General features: G+C 42.9%; 1 long non-coding RNA gene across 2 annotated transcripts; it reads left to right on the top strand.

Moving 5' to 3' along the window:
- The first annotated feature begins 114 nt into the window (after window positions 1-114).
- On the top strand, window positions 115-3,670 carry LOC113948235. 2 transcript variants are annotated; one of them, XR_003528054.1, is made up of 3 exons: window positions 115-335; window positions 632-847; window positions 1,229-3,670. It is a non-coding gene; the product is annotated as an uncharacterized LOC113948235 (long non-coding RNA). The 2 variants fall into 2 exon arrangements; XR_003528053.1 differs by having other exon boundaries at window positions 118-287.
- Window positions 3,671-10,486: the final 6,816 nt, after the last annotated feature.

Here is a 10,486-nt window from a genome sequence, read left to right on the forward strand (position 1 = left end):
CTCCGGGCTGCAGCCGCCGCGGCCGAGCCGGCCCGGCGGAGCCTCGCCGTGTCCCCCGCACTCCCGGGACCGCGGCACCGCGTCCCCCGCGAAGGCGCAGGCGGAAGCACTTCCCGGCGCCCGGTGCCGTCACAGCCGGCGGGGCGGGAGCGGCGGGCGGGGCCCGGGCAACCTGTCACGGCTCTCGGTGCGGTCCCTGTGCCCGCCGGTCTCTTCAGTCGGGATCTGGGTCGTTTTCCCGGCTTCCTGAATCCAGTGAGGACTTGCGGGCTGGTCAGCATGTAGAGGTGTCGGCCCCGAGCCCTGCGCGCGGTCTCTTGAGATTGAAAAGTTTGGTCAGAGTCCCACAGCTTGTTCACACAAGTCCCACCGCCCCTGTGCTACATCATAGAATCATAGTACAGTCTGGCTTGGAGGTGACCTTAAAGATCATCTAGTTCCAAATGCCCATGCCCTCGGCAGAGACACCTTCCACTAGACCGGGTTGCTCAGAGCCCCCGTCTAACCTGGCCTTGAATACTTCCAGGGTTGGGGCATCAACAGGTTCTCTGGGCAACCTGTTCCGGTGCCTCACCACCGTCACAGCAAAGAATTTCTTCCTAACATCTAATCCAAACCTACTGTCTTTCAGTTTGAAGCCATTCCACTTTGTCCTATCACTACAGTTCTGATGAAGAGTCCCTCTACATCTTCCTTGGAGGTGCCCTGCCGATACTGGAAGATTGCTGTAAAGTCTCCACACAACCTTCTCCACGCTGAACAGCCCCCGCTTTCTCAGCCTGTCTTCGTAGGGGAGGTGATCTGGTTCCAGTCATGCTGATAAATGGCTGAAAATCTGTTTAGCAAGGTAGGAGTGTATATGTCAGTATACACATGCACACCTGTATTAATTTTACAGCTTTATGGGTGTACTGCTACTCCTTCTTGCTTAGAAATATTACTGCTAATATAGAAAAGCCTTAGCACATGGCCTTCCTGTGTCACAGTATTTGTGTGGGTGTAAAATGTCTCTGAGTGCTTGTACCACACTAATACAGTTGAATTGAGGTGGTTTCAAAATACAGACAAAGCTTCCTGTGCGAGGGGAAAAGGAACACCCTCAAAAACAAACAGGGGACTGATAGATACAAACTGTCTGTGCAGTAGCTAATGCTTACTGTCTGCCTAATGAAAAATTTCTTCATATGCAAAAATCAGTAAGTACCAAAGTTTCTCTTTTTATTTCCAGGTGATGTCATACCTAGAACTCCATATTTGAGTGAATTTGACAACTAGTCAAAATCATGACAAAATATAAATTCTTACTAAGTCCTGTCAAGATAGTTGTGATCTATTAAAACGGATGTTACAAATTATCTTTTTTGTGAAATGCATTGCATTTTTAATGCTGTAAAAATAAATCAGAAATTTGACACGTGTGGGGAGGCAAGGGGTGACAAGCACAAGAAATTGGGCGAGGAGGAAAGCTGAGCTGTTTAAGGATTTTCCTTTGCTCGAGAGACCTTCTGCAGCTGGAAGGTTTAAGTCTAGAAGAAATAATGTGGGAAGCAGCAACATTCTGTTTTTCCCTCTGGCTGTTTTTGCCAAAAAAGATGTCGTTTCTATCAAGAGAGATAATTGCAGGTTATGTAAAACTTCAAAGCATTCTTTCCCATTGACTGAGGGGAGGGGAAATAAGAAGAGAAAGAGAAAACTGTAAAAAGCAGCCCAGAGGGAATTCTGCGTATCTGTTGGGCCTTTGACACATAAGGCAGGAGCCCAGCTCTGCGGGATGTGTGTGTTCTCTCCCACCTGGCTGTGAGTTCTCGAAGTCTGTTCTAGCATTTCCGAATTTGGAAATAAACTCTCTTCAATGCTGGAGCTAATGGCTTAGTTCTCTGGTTACCTGCGTGCATATCAAATCATACATGTGGTATACAGTCTTTGCTAAAGAAAGAAAAAAGCAGTCAAGGAACAGTCAGGAACAGAACCATACAAACTTGCTGTCAGAGGCATTTTGCTGCAGAAAACATTTTTTACCTCAGAAACTGACTAATGAGGGTAAACACCACCCCCTTTCCTAAACGGAAGATTTTTACTGCCTGGCTAAGTTCTCTCTAGCACTCTGCCCTAGCCAAGATGCAGTGTAAATCATTATATTTTAACACGGGTCTTAGCATAAAGGATACAAAAGTGATTTCTTAAACAGATAGGAAAAAATGGTTTATTAAAATAAGAGGGGGATATTTTCAGACAGCAAAAGAACATCCCATGATGTCTGGCTAGACAGTGTTTGGGAAGAGCAGCCCCTGGAGAATTTCAAAGGACTTGTTTGAAGGCTTGCATCTCAGTTCACTGTACATTGAGAAAACGATGCAAACACTATTCAAGGATTGAGCACAAAGGATAACGTTTTCCTCTTCCGATTGCATGGCCAAGAGTTCTGTTCACACTGCTTAACTTCCTGTCCCAGATCCGATGGCATGAGAGTAATGAACGACTCAGACCACCTACTACTCAGGCATGCCAGACACAGACTCCATATGCAGTTGTATCCTGAAGTATAGGGCTGTCACGTACAGTAGGCAGTTGAAACATGTAGCCAAGTCTGCATATGGAGAGTGCTGAAGAAGGTTGCTAGGAGGCCTAATGTTCTTCATTGCCAGTCAGCGGAGCCATCTAAATCTGATATTTCACTCCCAGACAAAGGAATCTCTTCCTTTTAGGTAAGAATATTTTCTTGGTTGAATGAGAAAAAGATTAATATGTATTTTTCTTTTTAAAAGCAATCTGTTAAGCAAACACTGTCTGACTTCAGTTTGGGCCAAGTGCTTTCATCTGGAAGGTGTCCAAATCAGAGATCATCTTTCACATCCATTTCAATTTCTGTGGCATTTGTTCAACCAGTGTCTTAGCATTCTGTAGCCTTTGTTGTTGGGTTGTAAAGAAGCTACCAAAAACCTAACAAAGAGCCTATGTCTGTATGTAATATTCTAGTCCAATCAGCTTTAACTCAAGTTTGAAATTAGGACTCATTGTTTTCACAATAATAATGTCTTATGATTTTTTCTATTTTAAGAGGTTCTCACTCATATACCCTGAGCAACTCCAAAGGTGGTATAGTTGTGTTCTATCAGGAGAATAAAAATCCTCAAAAGTGAGTGAAGAGGATAATTGTTGCTTTTGTTCAAATAATTTTCTCTAAATCAGTTGATGTGCTTGCAAGGCAATATGAATCATTCTATTTAAAAATAAAAAGAACTGGTGAAATCCCTGGATCATCCTCTCTTTTCCTCAAATAAAAGAGTATACTCTCTCACAAGTTTCCTCACACTATTCCTTAGCAGCAGTGGTTTGATACTGCTCTGAGGGTGACAGATGGGCTTGGGGGAAATGTGTTAGCCAGGAAAGGACTTTCATTCTCCACCCTGTCCCATTTAGTGTTTATGTGTTCTTTCAAGGAGAAATAATGGGACTTAGTGGAACCTTTGCAAACAATAAACAGACAAGGCACAATTTTACTGATACCAAGCTGTGAGAGATAAAGGCATGGCATGTAACATTTTAGTATGTGGCCAACACAGACAGTCAAGGTAGGTGGAGTTTAGTTCATCAGAGATTATGTTTATAGGCCAGAGGAAAGAGTTAATGGCTGTGATTACATGAGGAGGATTTGGAGTTTGGGTTTTTTTTTTGTATGTAACATGGATGTTTTTCCGATGGTGTTTTCCTCTTTCAGGCAGGTATTTTCATGAACTATGAAAGCATCCATTTAGAGGGAAGCAGGATCATCTATGGTAGTGCTAGATAAGATGGGATAAATTACATAGGATCAGAGCCCAAAGCATCTGAGCAGAGGGCAGTACTCCATGCCTTTGCTCAGTAGGGGATGAACACAGATGTTTTCTGGACCAAGGGGAGTCTGGGGTTGAGCAATGAAGACCTCTCTGCCTTTATATGGTTCTGTTACACAGCTCTTGGTGCTGCAGGTGGTAGAAGGACAAGAAGAGCGAGATGGAAGGGGTTCAGCTTCCTTCCTTGCCTCATCTCCTTCATGATCTGTATATCCATAAGCAGATTTGTCTATATGTTAAATGTGTTAATGGCACCTTCTGTGGTGGTGCAGAGAAGCAGTGTCATGCCTACAGGGTTTCATACAGGTGGCAACCAACTTCAGTGGTTTGCCACAGCCCAGCCTCCGAATGTTCACAGAGTGGTCAGAAAAAATGACCTGTAAATCCCTAATTTCAGAATGACCTTATGTGGTGGAATGCCCACCAAGCTGCCCCACCATCACACTCTCTCACTCCCCCACTCCCTCGCTCTCCCCCTCAGCAGCACGGGAGGGGGGAATAAGATGAAAAACTTTATAGGTTGAGATAAAATCAGTTTAATAAAAGAAAGTAAAGGCTGAATGCGGAAGCATAGTCCTGCCATAGACTGATCCAAATGACACTGCAACAGGTGTTATTTTACAGCTTGGACACTGTGGAGACCTTCATTGCCCCCATAAGTCAGGGTCAGATCCATCAGAGCAGAGGGCAGTACTCCATTTCCCGTAATATACATACATCCATTTCCCATAATATAAAAACAAGCATTAACAAAGGATGGGGGAGCCAGATGAAGTGTGATAGTTCAGCTTACATGTGCGGGGCTTCAAGCATGATGTAGCTTTTGGGTTCTAACTTTGCAGTGGATTTCTTGATATTGACAGATGTGTTGTATTATCAATTCTCTACTTCTAAAAAGTTTGCTTCTTGACCTTCAGCCCAGAAATGTTGCCCTTGGTCCCTTTGTTCCTTAAAACACCAAAGAACTAGTTTCGTACTCAGTTCTTTCTGGCATGAAGATTGTTATCCTTCCCTGCATTTTACGTGATGAGTTGTTATGCCCAGAAGCTGGTACTCTCCCTGTAACTGTGACAGAAGAAAAAGGAGTAACAGGAAGTCCCCAGGCTTCTTCCTGGGTATCCCAGTGGAGAAATCTCATCCTTATAATCCTTCTGCTTTTGCAGTCGTTCAGTTGCTTGTCTCCAAAGAGACATCTGGAAGTCCCAATGCAATCTAGACGCTGTGGCTTCAGACCCAAGCCTAGAAGCAGATGTATCATGTCTCCTTTTGGTCTCACTACCCAGCACCTCCCCTGCAGCCTCCCACTGTGTTGGTGCTCCAAATGCTGACACTGAAAATTGTTCACACAGAACAGTACCAAGTTTCTCTTTTTACCCCAAAATAGCTGTGGGCAGTCTGTGGCTTCTTGTACTGGACTTTCGGATATTTCCCCTGGTCCTATTTTTCCTGAGCAAATGGTGTCTTGTGGGACTAGCTGTTTGGAAGAAGAGGCATTCTAAATTGCAGTTTATATGAACTCTGTGTCTTCATCAGCCAAATGTGCATTAATGATGCCTGTAGATAAATTTTCAGCATTCTTGTTTGATGGCTTCTCTTGAGGCTTGCACAAAAATGGCTTGGAAACGAAACATTTGCAAAGAAGCGGATGTTGGCAAAAGAAAGCATTTCAATGAGATGTAAAATATGTGCACTGTAATTTATACAGGCAACTAGCTTCTGGAAAACTTGACCTCTGGCCAGTGGAGGACAGAAACATATCCAAAGAGACCACTGAAGCAGTGACTGGTATGCAGTGGGACAGAGATGGAGGGACTAATTATATTTTCGCAGCTGTTACACCAATGCTGAAAGTATGTTGGTGACAAATGACTTTGTGGTGGACTTCACAGTAGTTAATACTGGAGAAAAGCTAGTCTGCCCTGTGGTTTGACTGCTTATGTGCTATTAACAATACAAGCAGGAGTGCAAGGGTGGTTTTTCTCTTCAGGGGTCATTGCCAGTATGCAGTTTCCCACTGTTGATCCACAGTTGGAGGCATAGTTCTTATTGAAGTGTTGACAGATGATACTCCTGTGACTCATTCCATAGTAGGATAGAGAGAGAGGTCCTGTGCTCTTTTCCTTCCCAAAACATGTCCTAGTTGTGTGGGGGCATCCCTGCTCTGCTCTGTAGTACGTGGCTTATTTTCCTAGACCCTGAAAAGTGTGGCAGCCTGGGGTTTCTCTCTTCATCTGCCTCTACTGATGTTTTATTTCTCTCTCTAACTGTAAATCTCTAGTAGTAGGCTGTAGCGGGTTGACCCTGGCTGGATGCCACGCACCCACTAAAGCCACTCTCTCACTCTCCTCTGCAAGTGGACAGAGGAGAGAAAATATAAGGAAGAGTTCATGAGTTGAGATAAGGACTGGGAGAGATCACTTACTGATCACCATCACAGGCTAAACAGACTCAAAGTAGGGATATGGATTAAACTTATTACTAACAGAATCAGAGCAGGAGAATGAGAAGTAAAAATAAATCTTAAAACCCCTTTCCTCTCCCTCCTTCTAAGTTCTACCTCCTCCCCTCCAGTGGCACAGGGAGACAGGGAATGGGAGTTACGGTCAGTTGTTGTTTCAGCCGCTGCTCAGGGAGAGGAGTCCTTTCCCTGCATCCCTGCATGTGGGTTCCCTCGCATGGGAGACAGTCCTTCATAAACTTCTCCAACATGAGTCCATCCTATGGGCAACAGTTCTGCACAAACTGCTGCAGCGTGGGTCATTTTTCCACAGTGGGCAGTCCTTCAGGCACAGACTGCTCCAGCCTGGGTCCCCCACAGGGCCACAAGTCCTACCAGGAAAACCTGCTCCAGTGTGGGCTTCTCTCTCCATGGGTCAGCAGGTCCCTGCCAGGACGCAGCTCCAGCATGGGCCTGCCACGGGGTCACAGCCTCCTTTGGGCATCTACCTGCTCTGGCAAGGGCTCCTCCATCGGCTGCAGGTCCTCCTCCATCTGCACTCCCATGGTCCTGTATGAGCTGCAGGGGCACAGGTGCCTCACCATGGTCTGCATCACAGGATGGAAGGGAATCTCAGCTCCGGCACCTGGAGCATTTCCTCCCCCTCCTTGTCCCCTGACCTTGGTGTCTGCAAAGTTGTTCACATGTTCTCAGTCTGCTCTTCTCTGACTGCAATTTTCACCTGTCTCGCAACTTTTTTTTTCTCCTTCTTAAATATGTTATCATGGAGGTGTTAATATCATTCCTGATTGGCTCAACCTGGTCAGTATTGTGTCCATTCTGGAGGTGGCTGGCATTGGCTCTACTGGACATGTGGGAAGCTTCCATCAGCTTCTCACAGAAGCCACCCCTATAGTCCCCCCACTACCAAAATCTGGCCACAGAAATCCAATACGTAGGTGAAAACATTCTCTGTGACTTCACGGGAACAAGTGTACCCCACTGTCATTTGAGAGAGCACTGACCACCTGTCAGCTGATTTCAAAGAATATCTGTATTCTTAAAGTATTATAAGGCTCATTGTTGTTTCTTGTATCTGTGGTAAAAGATGTTTTCTTTTTTCTTTCACCTTAATTTCCTTCTTACGAGCAAAATTACTTGTGATTTATTCAGTGTCAATCAATTTAGATTCTCTAGCCTCATTTCTTATTCAGAGATTCCACAACCTGTTCTGCATGTGAATCAGATATTGCATGCACACATGGATGGCATGTAAAGCAGGTATTAACAAGATAGTAAGATCAGCCCTTCTGGTGCTACAAATCTAGTCCTGGGAATTTTTGCATTCTGGTCAGTAGCTCACCTGCATGTGTAACCATTCATGGACTCATTCTCTGTTGTTCACTCTCTCATTTCGACATTCATTCACACAATATATTCATCCTAAGATATATTTTGCTCTTCTTATTTTTTTCTTAGTAGCTTTAGAATGATTTGAAGAAACCCAGACATACATTATGTGGTCATGTCAGATATGTTGTGGTAGCAGCAGAAGACTCCAGGCAAGAGTATAACCTCATTCTGCTCTGTGAGCACAGAAGAAAATAGTCCTTGTCTTCGGTGCTTTACAATTCAGAGATTGTGTATTTCATAGCAAGGAAGAAGATAGATTAAAAAAGGACCTAATAGTTTTTGGATAGGGAGGTTGGAGTGTCCTAATTTACCACAAAAGTTACCAACAGTGTAGATGGCAATGCTGGAAAAGTTATAAGGGCATGAAAGATCTACAGTGCAGATCCTGTCTGCAAAAGCCATCATCTCTTGATGCAAGTCAAATGCCACTTGTGTCTTCCCAGTGATATAAGACCATATGAAATAGGGAATGGAATAATAGATAAGAAAAAAGCATAGCTGGAGGCAGATACCCGAACACAAATCATCCCTCTAAGCTGATGCATTACTGCGGGATTCCTGGATTGACTCATTGTCATTATTTATGCAAAACTTCTGGCCACATTCCCTCTGTGTAATATTACAAGCAGTATGTTACAGAATGGAGGATGTCCTCTATTTCCCCAGAGTTTTCCATCTTGTTCCTATATAACCTTCCAGATGTATATCACAATTACTAGAAGCAGTATATTTCTCATTATAACCTGAAATCTATATACAACATCTGGCCATTTTTACTGACTACATTCCCAACTAGTGCAGGCTTGGATGATGGCAAAGCTCATTGTCTTGCTGGATCAGTAATAATTGCACATTACATTTTAGCTCTTTTTTCTTAAACATTGTGTATCCTAATTATGGCACGTTGGAAAGTGTTTTGTAACTTGTGGGGTGTGTTGTGTGTGAAACAGATGCTCAGTAAACTCTGTATAGCTGCAACTATATTAATAAATTAAATGTTCATCAGACTGTTCTCTGGGTTCAAGGTCAGTTGGCATGGAACAGTCCATATGCATACTATTTGACACTTTTAAACTTTGCAAAAGGGCAGCAACACACATGCTACCTACTGAAAATTATTTCTCGCTCCTGTTACCTCCCAGACCATTGGTGGCAGAGTGCTCCTGACTGTGGTAGTCTACTCTTCTTTTTGCAATACAGTCTTACCTATGAGTACACCATAACAAATACATGTTTTTTCTTTGTTCTTATGACTAGAATCTTTAAAAGGAAAAATGGAATGGAAGAAAAGCAAACTACTGAAGAAGAAACCTCATAATCTTGTAATCCATGTCAATTTTAAGAGAATAATGGAATTTAGTGGAGTTGTTGTTTTTTTAATTGTTATGGGAGCTTTTTCTAACATGAAATGTGGTGTGAGCAAGTGCTTTTTCCATGAATGCTGTGTGAAGTGAGTTAAAAGTCTGGTGTTATTTCAGTTTGACAAGTTTGTCAGTATCTGGAACAAGGTTTTTCCTGGAATGAAGATGATAATTAGTGATCTAAGATCTAAGCATGTTCTAAGATTACAGCTCAAAAAGGCTTATTAGCAGAGTGAACATACATGCAGTGTGACAGTATGAGGATTTCCAAACATGATAATGCTTGGACAATTTGGAGAATTTGTGCTTTGGATTGGAATGGCTTACTTCCAGTTGACTGTGAGTAGAGACTGGACCACAGCTAGTAGCAATGCTTTTACTGAAATAATAATGACAACAAGAGGAAGAAAGGAGTGTCAGCCACAGAGAGCTCAAATATCAGTCTCTGCCTCTGTATCAGGCTGTTACAGATGAGAAGCACAGTGATATTCCTTTGAAAGGAGCTGCCATAGACTTACTGGTGGTGGTACTTTGGCAGGGACAGCAGAGGAGCTGTCTCAAACCTAAGAAAACTCTCATGGCTGCTTCTGACTTTACAGATATGGGAAGAGCAAGAATGCAGACAGACAAATTGTAAGGGTAGAGAGGCGGAATACGTTAAAATTACATGGTATCATAGTGAAGAATTCTGAGAAAATCCAAATGTTTTCAACCAATGTATTGAATTCTCAAAGAAAAGGAGAAACAGAAAAAGTGTAAGTCCCCTCTCATGTAAAACCTTACTACTGCATCCTTCAAATGGGTCTTCAGCTCCTCTACAGAACAATCTTGCTGCATTAGCAGGTGGCATGATATGCTTTTTATTTGCACTGGCAGTGCTGAGAAATCACCTTGGCTTCATCATTGTGTACTATGACTGTTGTAGCAGGCTGCTACCATCCTGTACCTCCTTCATAGATATTAAAGCAATCATTATCTGGCTGTTCAGTTGCAGTTAGCTGCTTCCTGTAATGCAGGAAGATTTGATTTGGATTTTAAAAGACCACATTAAAAAAAATAATTAAAAAGGCCCTAAATGTAGGCCTTAAAAAAACAAACTATGCCAAAAGTCAATTAAGACATTTCCACCAGGGATTTTCAATATTTCGAGAGAACTGCATGTGTGGTGATAGCAAACAGAATTTGTTAAAAAAAACGTATTCTACTCATTCCCAGTTCCTTTCACTTGATCTCCAGTGACTCCAGTAAAATGATTTTAGTTATTTTTGTTTGTTTTTCAGTGATTTTTTACTTCTGAAATGTGCAAGAGGGAGGTTTCTGTCTGAAAGTGCTCATCTTTTAGTATATGATGTGAGAACTAACTACAGATGTTTTCATTTAACTGAATAGAAGCCGTTCATCAAATAAAAGTTTTTGATGGAAAATTTCTGGCCAGCACTATC

Source organism: Corapipo altera, unplaced genomic scaffold (genome assembly GCF_003945725.1).
Source record: "Corapipo altera isolate COAL_440 unplaced genomic scaffold, ASM394572v1 51, whole genome shotgun sequence".
In the NCBI taxonomy this organism is placed as follows: Eukaryota; Metazoa; Chordata; class Aves; order Passeriformes; family Pipridae; genus Corapipo; species Corapipo altera.